Raw genomic sequence first — 12017 nt, 5'->3', positions numbered from 1 at the left:
AAGTCCCTTCCAGTTGTAACTGTATCAAAATGGCATTTTTTTTAATAGAATCTCAGTTAGCTAACTAACTTTTTTTTTAATTATAAAGCTTACTTTGCAGCACATAACACAATACATTCTCTTTCACGTACACTTTGAACGCAATTACTTTTTCAACTTAATAACTACATGCCGTTTAGTTTAACTCATTCTAACTCGCTAACATTATTCTACATGTTATTTCCTGTTGGTTTGCCATTTGCAGATAAACTTACTTCGGATGTGTTGTTGTGTTAGTAAATCCCACCATTCGTCTTCCAATTTTAGTGATATGATTCACTGACACAAAGCTCTCAATACCTTTTCATTGGATCTGCAAAATATCCAGTTTGTTTCAGCAAATCATATTGCTGAAATTTCATGGACAGTTTGCAGATCTAATGAAATGCTCTTGAGTCACCGAAATGGATTGAGAGCTCTTGTGACTAGCTAGCTCTCTATCTAGCTATACACTGATGGGGCACAGTGGGACTGCTCATGCTCATGTCGTGCCACTACAGATGTGAATGGCTCACTAGATCCAAAATGTCACTTAGGGCCAATTAGAGATAAACCCCTGACATGTTGGTTCACCCACGGGTGAAGTTCACCATGTTAAAGGTCCATAATGAAGAAGTGAGTGCAGGAATGACATGGTTTGACTGGATTATAATGACACTGTTTCTGAACTCAGAAGGCGGAAAAAGAAAATCCTCTTGGGGTTGGTTTTGACTTCTCTGGGTGCTGAGCGGCTGAATAATTGTGTTACCGTATGAGGGCAATCATCGCTACTGCTCTTACTTATCTTAGTTTTTAGTGGAGGACAGGGGAGAGGAGAGGGCTCACCTATCTGACCTCTGTGTAGCAGCCAGGGAGGGAGACCAGGACAGTGAATGGAGATGCTGGACCAATGGCAGGAGTGGAGTGAGGGAGTAGGGATGAGCACCGTTATTTGAATATACGAATACACAAACGGAGGTTTGTTTTTGAATACTTGTGTGAGCATTTTTTGCACAATAAAAAAAATAATATTTGGCCTATTTGACTTAATCTGATATTAACACTGAAAAGGCTATTTCTAAATTAAATTACAGTGTTACATTAAAGGATATACCATGACATTCCAAATTGTAAATGTAATAAAACAACAAACTTTTCAATGTAGTTGTTATGAGGTGCACGGTGCGCCCCATAAAAAAACTGGTAGCTGACTGGTAGCCTTCACATGTGTGGCTTGTTGTTTATGTTAGCCAATCAAAGTGGCAAAGAGGCTCAATTTGTAGCAAGTGAAGTGAGAGTTCACTAATGTAAGGCAAGATTGAATAAAATTACAGAATTTAAAGTTATTGAAATGAGAACGAGTAAGCTACAACGAGCAACCAACAGGTAAGCTACTGTTTCATCTTAATGGGGTTGGGGATAAAGCACAGCATGTGACCTTAATTAGCCTAGCTAGCTAGCTTCTTTAGCCTACTCCAGTCAAGACAGGCACTGTTATATGGGATGATAAATAATATTGTGGCTGCTACAAGTTAGCTAATTTTGGCTGTAGCCAAATTTCCTCAGCGTCTCTCTTTCCTTCCGTCTGCTCGCTACACACACCAACAATTTATAACCTTTTCAGGCAGCTGCAGCAATAGAGCGCCAGCTTCAACCTGCTGCAGCAGTGCTCAGGTTAAAAATAGAACTTTAAAAAAGCACATGTATTTCGAATATCCGGATATCCATCATAAATTAATGTTAGAATAGTGAATTATGTCAAACCCCGATACCTAGGAGAGAAAGAGAGACAGAGAGAGAAAGGCAGACAATATGCATGACAACCACATTGTTGCTGTCCTGCCAATGCTCAATTTCAGTTTTCACCCACTCTCTTAGAGGAGCTCAGTTGGTAAAGTTGGTAAACTTGGGCATGCTAATGAACACATGAAAAACATCTAAACTCTCCCTTCTGTCTTACACCGTTTGATACTAGAACTGTGTTTGTGTTGTGGTTTCAAAGCAATAAAATAATTTTACTTAAAGCACTCCTCAGAATAACAAACCAGGTATGCATATCAAGTCTACAACTTAGCAGGTTTGAGAAAAATACATTGATGACGTGTTTTCTTCTTCATAAATAATTACGGAAACATAGCTTTGAGAGTGTTTTTGAAGCTGTCGCTTTGTGTGGATCGACTTCAAACCATGGCGTTATAGAGTGCGTAAATAGTAAAATAAAAACTGAAATCGAGTTTCATCTCTCGTCTGTCTCTCTCCTCAGTAGCTGGTATTGTTAGGCAGCTGTAGAGACGTTTGACAGACAGCCATTAAACAATATCCGGTCAACTGCAGGGGGAAAGCTGCTATTGTAATTCATCTCTGGTGGTGACGGGTGTGTGTGTGTTTGATGGGTGTGTGTGTGTGTGTGTGTGTGTGTGTGTGTGTGTGTGTGTGTGTGTGTGTGTGTGTGTGTGTGTGTGTGTGTGTGTGTGTGTGTGTGTGTGTGTGTGTGTGTGTGTGTGTGTGTGTGTGTGTGTGTGTGTGTGTGTGTGTTTATGATGGGAGTGTCTATGACTGAGTTCAGCTCAGAGAATGGCAGCCATGTTTTGCCAACCATAATAAAGTATTTACTTTCTCACTGGTACCCCATTATCAAAACAAAACTGTAATAGTTATTTTACTGTATCAAAATTGTGTCAAATTACAATGAAGTGTTGCACAGAAGGACTATCTCTATATAGCATGAACTCAATTGTGATGGCTTAGAAAGACAAATGACTTTCCAGACTAGTGAGAAAGGACTGCCATTTCTCAGATATAAATATACAGTAAACTGAGCCGAATCACGCACACATGCGTGCACGTACACACACAGTCAAATTATAATCTTATCAATATCCTAGTATCAAAACCTCCAAAATGGTCCACAACAGCATCTCCAAATAACCACATCCACCGTCTACTTTAAACAGCCACACAAGATCCTGCATGATGGTGACTGACTCTTAGTCTCCGAGGCACTCCACATATCATATCAGCTGTAACCATGGCAGGCCCATGACTCACCAGCCAGGCATGTGGCCACCCAAAAATCACTGCAGCTTGATTCCATGCAATGGCAGAGTAGCATACTACCATAGTAGCACCCCCTCTGGTTTGGAGAGCAATTTTAATGGATCCTGTTACTATACTTCAAAATCACCAATTCCCGAGGTCGCTCAGCCCGACAAAGCATCACGTCGGATATCAAAGCTAAAAGCTTGACAAATCCTCCAAACAAATCAGAAAATCCTGATTGACTTCACTCCAAGGGCTCTCCTGGATCTGTTTCGCAAATATCTTTCGATAAAATATATCCTCACAGCAGCACACCAGCCAATGGCAGGATTCCTCTCAGAAGCAGACGAGGTTGATATGAGAAATGGAGAAGGTTGCAAATGATACCAGATCTGTAAAAGCCACAGGGTTTTTCTTTATTTGTACTATTTTCTACATTGTAGAATAATAGCGAAGACATCAACACTATGAAATAACACATATGGAATCATGTAGTAACCAAAAAAGTGTTGAACAAATCAAATAATATTTGCCTTGATGACAGCTTTGCACACTCTTGGCATTCTCTCAACCAGCTTCATGAGGTAGTGGTACCTGGTGTTACGTTCCCCAGTTTCTGTGTTGTGGTTTGTGTATTTGTATGTATGTGTTTCAGGATAGCTTCCTGAATTCCCCCAAGCAGGTGATTGGTCGGCCCCATTTTCACGACTTCCACCGAACGTGGCTCCTTTCCCTGTTCGGGTGGTGCTTGGCGGTCGACGTCGCCGGTCTACTAGCTGCCACCGATATTTTTTTCCTTTTCATTTAGTTATGTCTGTCTTGTGTTTCACCTGTATTCTATTTGGGTAATTAGGGGGGTATTTAAATCTTGCCATTTCCTCTGGGTTTTGTGCTGGATTGTTTTGTTTGCCGTCATTCAGTTTTGGGTTGCGTTTTTGGGGTTCTGTTGAAAAGGTGTTTTTCCCCCCGGACGGTGTCTGGGTGGTTGAGGCTACTGTTGTAGTCCTGTTTTTCCTGTAATTTGGACCTTGTTAATTAAAAGCCCTTTTCGAAACTTGCTTTCTCCTGCGCCTGACTCCACACCCACATCTCCCACCCCTGTCCCCCGCCCTGTCCCTGGAGGAGCGTGTTCTCCAGCATTCAGCTGTACTACACCATTTTGGGACGGCCATGGATCAGGTGATTTGCGACAATGGAGAGATGGGAGAGGAGCGGCCTCCGTACCCCGTCTTCAGCCACTCTCCAGCCTGCACCACCACCTTCTCCGGCGACGTCCGGCCCCAGCGGGATTCGGCTCGCACTCCCGAGGGAGTACAATGGGATGGCTGCCGGGTGCAAGGGGTTCCTGCTCCAGCTGGAGCTTTACGTGGCGACTGTTCGCCCGACTCCCTCGGGGGAGGAGAGTGTCAGCGTCCTTGTCTCCTGCCTTTCAGGTAAAGCCATGAAATGGGCCAACGCGGTCTGGGAGGGCCCAGACTCAGCGAAGGACCATTACCCAGTGTGCCTTAGATGAACGGCTGTTTCATCTAAGGCAGGAGACGAGGAGCGCACAGGATTTCGCGCTGTAGTTCCGGACCCTGGCCGCCGGCGCGGTGTTGAATGACAGGGCCCTGACGGACCAATATAGGTGTAGCCTGCGGGAGGACATCCGCCGGGAGCTAGCCTGTCGAGACACCACCCTCACTCTGGACCAGCTAATTGACATGTCCATCAGGCTGGACAATGGGTATCCAGATCGGGTCCTGTTTGTTCCAGTTCCCAGCGCTCCTGCTCCGACACCCATGGAGTTAGGGGGTGTTGGTGATAGGGCAACTGGAGGAGGAGCCTCCTCCTGCACCAGTTGTGGTCGGTGAGGACACACTGCTGATCGGTGCTGGAGGAGCTCGTCTGGGAGTAGAGAGGGCAGGCAGAGCACAGCTCGAACACCTCAGGTGAGTCAGCACTCAGCCCACCCAGAGCCGCCTGTTGGTCATATGTATGTGTTGATTTCCTTTCCTGAGTTTTCCCCTCATTCCCAGCATAAGGTGCTAGTTGATTCAGGCGCAGCGGGGAGTTTTATGGACCGCGGTTTCACGTTTAGGTTAGGGATTCCCTTGGTTCAGATGGACCAACCCTTCCCCGTGCACGCCCTAGATAGTTGGTTGTTAGGGTCAGGGCTGATCAGGGAGGCCACGATTCCTCTGGACATGATGACGCAGGGGTTTAATGAGGAGCAGATTAGTCTCTTCCTCATAGATTATCCTGCGTTTCCAGTGGTGCTGGGAATTCCCTGGTTGGTTTATCACAATCATAACATTTCGTGGAAACAGGAGGCTCTTAACCTGTTACTCCTACCCCCTACTTTTTCGAACATTCTGTTAAAAATCATGCAACATTTCAGCGCCCTGCTGCTCATGCCAGGAATATAGTATATGCATATGATTAGTATGTGTGGATAGAAAACACTCAGACATTTATAAAACTGGTTAAATCACGGCTGTGACTATAACAGAACGTGCTTTTCGATGTCTAGATGGGACGCCTGCGTGTCAGGTAGGAGCAAGAGGTTAAGGGGTGGTCAGGTAGGTGCGTGGGAGTTTCCATCTTTGCGACGACGGTGGAGAGTCCAGACCAAGTCTCCACTGTGCGCATTCCCCCGAATATGCCGATTTGGCAATCACCTTCTGTAAAAAGAGGGCGACCAAATTACCACCTCATCGATGAGGGGATTGTGCGATAAACCTATGGAGACAAATACCACCGAATCTCTGGGACAGGGGTACATTCGGTCCTCCACGTCACCTGCCTCCTCAAGTTTATTTTTTGTGAAGAAGGAGGGAGATCTGCGTCTGTGCATTGACTATAGAGGTCTAAATTCCATCACAGTTGGGTTCAGTTACCCGCTACCTATCATCGCCACAGCGGTGGAGTCATTCCACGGAGCACACTTCTTCACAAAACTGGATTTCAGGAGCGTGTATAACTTGGTGCGAATCCGGGAGGGAGATGAGATGAAGACCGCGTTTAGTACCACATCTGGCCATTATGAGTACCTTGTCATGCCGTATGGGTTGAAAAATGCTCCAGCCGTTTTCCAATCCTTTGTTGACGAGATTCTCAGGGACCTGCACGGGCAGGGTGTGGTAGTTTATATCGATGACATACTGATCTATTCCGCTACATGCACCGTGCTTGTGTCTCTTGTGCGCAAGGTACTTGGGCGACTGCTGGAGCATGACCTGTACGTCAAGGCCGAGAAATGTGTGTTCTCCAAGCAAGCCGTCTCTTTCCTGGGGTTTCGCATCTGGGGTCGTGATGGAGTGTGACCGCATTGCGGCCGTGTGTAATTGGCCGACTCCGACCACAGTAAAGGAGGTGCAGCGGTTTTTAGGGTTTGCCAATTACTACCGGAGATTTATCCGGGGCGTTGGGCAGGTGGCTGCTCCCATTACCTCACTGCTGAAGGGGGGGCCGGTGCGTTTGCGGTGGTCGGCGGAGGTGGACAGAGCTTTTGGTCATCTGAAGGCGTTGTTTACCGATGCTACCGTATTGGCGCATCCGGACCCCTCATTGGCATTCATAGTGCAGGTGGAAGCGTCCGAGGCTGGTGTTGAAGCCGTGCTATCACAGCGCTCAGGCATGCCCCCGAAGACTGTGGAGGCCCTATATATATATATATATATATATATATGTATATATATATATATATATATATGCCATTTAGCAGACGCTTTTATCCAAAGCGACTTACAGTCATGTGTGCATACATTCTACGTATGGGTGGTCCTGGGGATCGAACCCACTACCCTGGCGTTACAAGCGCCATGCTCTACCAACTGAGCTACAGAAGGCCCTGTTTACACACGTCTCCTGGCACTACGTGGTGCCTGAGGACATCGTTTCTGATCGGAGTCCCCAGTTCACTTCCCAGGTTTGGAGGGCATTCATGGAGCGTCTGGGGGTCTCGATCTGCCTGACCTCTGGTTTTCACCACGAGAGTAATGGGCAGGTGGAGAGAGTGAACCAGGATGTGAGCAGGTTTCTGCTGCCATATTGCCAGGACCGGCCCGGAGAGTGGGCAAGGTTCGTCTCATGGGCCGAGATGACCCAGAATTCACTTCCCCACTCCTCCACGGACCTGTCGCCGTTTCAGTGCGTGTTGGGCAATCAGCCGGTCCTGGTCCCGTGGCATCAGCGTCAGACCGAAGCTCCTGCAGTGGAGGATTGGGTGCGCGCTCAAAGGAGACCTGGAGAGCCGTCCAGGAAAGCCTGAAACGGGCCAGTGGGCGACAGAAGGTGAGCGCTGACCGCCACCGTAGTGAGGCCCCCGTGTTCGGACAGTGGGACAGGGTCTGGCTCTTGACCCCATACCTGCCCCTCCGCCTGCCCTGCCAGAAGCTGGGCACGCGGTTTGTGGGGCCATTTAAAGTCCTGAGAAGAATAAACGAGGTGTGTTTATGGTTACTTCTCCCCCTTACTATCGTATTAACCCCTCGTTTCATGTGTCTCTCACTTTTTTTTATACAAAAAAAGACAAGTGATTGTCTATGTCCACAACAATGCTTAAACCACATCAATCTGATTGGATGGGCCTATCAGCGCATGATGACAATTGCGAATCACAAATAACCTACCCTACCGACAATACTTGTTTCACTACCTGTTTGCATACCCATTGTTTCCTTAGTTAGCATTTACTGGTTGTTGAAACATCTTTCCTACCCTACCGGCTACCAATGTCTTTCCAGTTGAGAGCTGAACACTCTTGCTGCTTGTAGATGATATTCTGCTGAAACTAGGCTATGTCTGTGGCGGGCAAGTGGATATATTTCACGTGCTTTGCGATTGTGTAGGCTACTTTGTGCATGATTTGTCTATTTTACTACATAATTGATATGTTTCTATACAGTGCCATCGGAAAGTACTCAGACCTCTTGAATTGTTCCACATTTTGTTACATTACAAATCTTTTTTTCTAAAATTGATAATATAAAAAGCAATCTACTACACACAATACCCCATAATGACAAAACGAAAACAGGTTGAATATTTTTTTTGCAAATGTATTTAAAAAAAACTAAAATACCTTATATACATGTATGCAGACCCTATGAGACTCGAAATTGAGCACAGGTGCATCCTGCTTCCATTCCCATTAATCATCCTTGAGGCGGAGGCGTTTCTACAACTTGATTGGAGGCCACCTGTGGTAAATTCAATTGACTGGACATGATTTGGAAAGGCACATACCTGTCTATGTAAGGTCCCACAGTTGACAATGCATGTCTGAACAAAAACCAAGCCATGAGGTTGAAGGAATTGTCCGTAGAGCTCCGGGACAGGATTGTGTCAAGGCATAGATCTGTGGAAGGGTGCCAAAATATTTCTGCTGCATTGCAGGTCCCCAAGAACACAGTGGCCTCCATCATTCTTAAATGGAAGAAGTGTGGAACCACCAAGACTCTTTCTAGAGCTGGCCGCCCGGCAAAGCTGAGCAATCAGGGGAGAAGGGCCTTAGTCAGGGAGGTGACCAAGAACCCTATGGAAGAATCTTCCAGAAGGACAACCATTTCTGCAGCACTCCTCCAATCAGTCCTTTAAGGTTGAGTGGTCAAGCGGAAACCACTCAGTAAAAGGCACAAAAGACTCTCAGACCATGAGAAATGGTCTGATGAAACCATGATTCTCTGGTCTGATGAAACCAAGATTGAACTCTTGCCCTGAATGCCATGTGGCACGTCTGGAGGAAACCTGGCACCATCCTCATGGTGAAGCATGATGGTGGCAGCATGTTTTTCAGCGGCAGGGACTGGGAGAATATTCAGGATCGAGGGAAAGATGAACGCAGCAAAGTACGGAGAGATCCTTGATGAAAACCTGCTCCAGAGTGCCCACCACCTCAGGCGGGGGACGAAGGTTCACCTTCCAACAGGACAACAACCTTAAGCATGGCTCTCATGGAGTATTAGCAACATTGTTGTGAAGCTTTTTGTTAGTCTAATTTACAAACCAATTCGTGGAACAGATGGAGGGATTGAGATACTTCCAGTCTTGAGTAACTACCACCACTTATTTTTCTTCTCTCTCTCGCTCTCTCGCTTCAGTGCTTTAAGTTATTTGGTTTTTGATTTATTAAAATTCCCATTAGCCGATGCCAATGGCGACAGCTAGTCTTACTGGGGTCTGACATATAAAATACATTGCAGAGAAAAGACTTTACAATTTACATACATTTAAAAACATGAACATGTACTGTATGTGCATATCAGTTACACACACGTAAGTACATACACACAAAATGTAGGTCACGTGGAGGAGAGGGAGTTCCATGCACTCTCTCATGCATGACTCTGTATATCAAATCAAATGTATTTATAAAGCCCTTCTTACATACATTTACATTTACATTTAAGTCATTTAGCAGACGCTCTTATCCAGAGCGACTTACAAATTGGTGCATTCACCTTATGACATCCAGTGGAACAGTCACTTTACAATAGTGCAATAGTACATCAGGTGATATCTCAAAAGTGCTGTACAGAAACCCAGCCTAAAACCACAAACGGCAAGCAATGCAGGTGTAGAAGCATGTATAATACTGTACGTTTCCTTGAATTTCTTCTGGACCTGGGGACTGTGAAAAGACCCCCGGTGGCATGTCTGTTGGGATGAGTACTTCTGTCAGTGCTGTGTGTAAGTTGACTATGCAAACAATTAGGAATTTCCAACATTGTTTCTTATAAAAACAAGAAGTGACACAGTCAGTCTTTCCTCAACTCTTAGCCAAGAGAGACGTAGGAATAATATTAAAATCAGCCCTCTGATTACAATGAAGAGCAAGATGTGCCACTCCGTTCTGGAGCAGCTGCAGCTTAACTAGGTATTTCTTTGTAGCACTTGACCATATGACTGGACAATAATCAAGATAAGATCAAGCTGGAGCCTGCAGGACTTGCTTTTTGGAGTGTGGTGTCAAAAAAGCAGAGTAACTCTTTATTACAGACAGACCTCTCCCCATCTTTACAACCATTGAATCTATATGTTTTGATCATGACAGTTTACAATCTAAGGTAACACCAAGTAATTTAGTCTCCTCAACTTGTTCAACAGCCACACCATGCCTTTACCAGATTCAGCTGAGGTCTAGAATTTAGGGAATGATTCATACCAAATACAATGCTCTTAGTTTTACAGATGTCCAGGACCAATTTATTACTGCCCACCCATTTCAAAACAGACTGCAACTCTTTGTTAAGCTTTTCAGTGACTTCATTATCTGTGGTTGCTGAGGTGAATATGGTTGAATCATCAGCATACATGGACACACAGTTTTTAAATTCCTCATCAATCCAAGGAGCCTTAACAGTTCGAACAGCAATTTCATAAATGTATCAAGTACAGCATTTGGATGCTCCATATTAATCACATCCGACCAACAAATATTGTTTTAGCATCATCCACATAAGAGTCACAACAAAATAGTTTGTATGATCTCTTATACACTATTTTAGGCCCAGCTATTGGAACTTTCCTGGATATAGCCACTATATTGTGATCAGTACATCCAATGGGTATGGATACAGCTTTAGAAGAAAGTTATATAAACTCAGCAAAAAAATAAACTTCCTCTCATTGGCAACTGCGTTTATTTTCAGCCAACCTAACATGTGCAAATATTTGTATAAACATAACAAGATTCAACAACTGAGACATAAACTGAACAAGTTCCACAGAATGTGACTAACAGAAATTGAATAATGTGTCCCTGAACAAAGGGCCGGAGACAAAATCAAAAGTAACAGTCAGTATCTGGCGTGGACACTCGCTGCATTAAGTACTGCAGTGCTTCTCCTCTTCATGGACTGCACCAGATTTCCCAGTTCTTGCTGTGAGATGTTACCCCACTATTCCACCAAGGCACCTGCAAGTTCCCCGACATTTCTGGGGGGAATGGCTCTAGCCCTCACCCTCCGATCCAACAGGTCCCAGGCGTACTCAATGAGATTGAGATCCGTCCTCTTCCCTGGTCATGGCAGAACTCTGATATTCCTGTCTTTCAGGAAATCACACACAGAACGAGCAGTATGGCTAGTGGCATTATCATGCTGGAGGGTCATGTCAGGATGAGCCTGCAGGAAGGGTACCACATGAGAGAGGAGGATGTCTTCCCTGTAATGCACAGCGTGGAGATTACCTGCAATGACAACAAGCTCAGTCCGATGATGCTGTGACACACCGCCTCAGACCATGACGGACACTCCACCTCCAAATTGATCCCGCTCCAGAGTACAGGCCTTGGTGTAACGCTCATTCCTTCGATGATAAACATGAATCTGACCACCACCCCTGGTGAGACAAAACCCACAACTTGTCAGTGAAGAGCACTTTTTGCCAGTCCTGTCTGGTCCAGCAACGGTTGGTTTGTGGCCATAGGTGACGTTGTTTCCGGTGAGGAACTGCCTTACAACAGGCCTACAAGCCCTCAGTCCAGCCTCTCTCATCCTTTTGCGGACAGTCTAAAAACTGATGGAGGGATTGTGTGTTCCTGGTGTAACTCGGGCGGTTGTTGTGGCCATCCTGTACCTGTCCTACAGGCGTGATGTTCGGATGTACCGATCCTGTGCAGGTGTTACATGTGGTCTGCCACTGCGAGGACGATCAGCTGTCTGTCCTGTCTCCCTGTAGCGCTGTTTAGGCGCCTCACAGTATGGACATTGCAATTTTTTGCCCTGGCCACATCTGCAGTCCTCATACCTCCTTGCAGCATGCCTAAGGCACGTTCACACAGATGAGCAGGGACCCGGGGCATCTTTCTTTAGGTGTTTTTCAGAGTCAGAAAGGGCACTAAAGAGGCCTAAGTTTTCATAACTGTGACCTTCATTGCCTATCGTCTGTAAGCTGTTAGTGTCTTAACGACCGTTCCACAGGTGCATGTTCATTAATTGTTTATGGTTCATTGAACAAGCATGGGAAACAGTGTT

General features: G+C 45.5%; 1 protein-coding gene across 1 annotated transcript in view; it reads right to left on the bottom strand.

The window, feature by feature from the left end:
- Positions 1-12017, bottom strand: part of LOC124007735 (NACHT and WD repeat domain-containing protein 2-like) — a 98784-nt gene that overhangs the window by 53922 nt on the left and 32845 nt on the right.

This window comes from Oncorhynchus gorbuscha, linkage group LG21 (genome assembly GCF_021184085.1).
Source record: "Oncorhynchus gorbuscha isolate QuinsamMale2020 ecotype Even-year linkage group LG21, OgorEven_v1.0, whole genome shotgun sequence".
NCBI classification, from domain to species: domain Eukaryota; kingdom Metazoa; phylum Chordata; class Actinopteri; order Salmoniformes; family Salmonidae; genus Oncorhynchus; species Oncorhynchus gorbuscha.
Note: the sequence above shows the minus strand (reverse complement) of the source record. Positions and strands in the feature narration are given on the sequence as shown.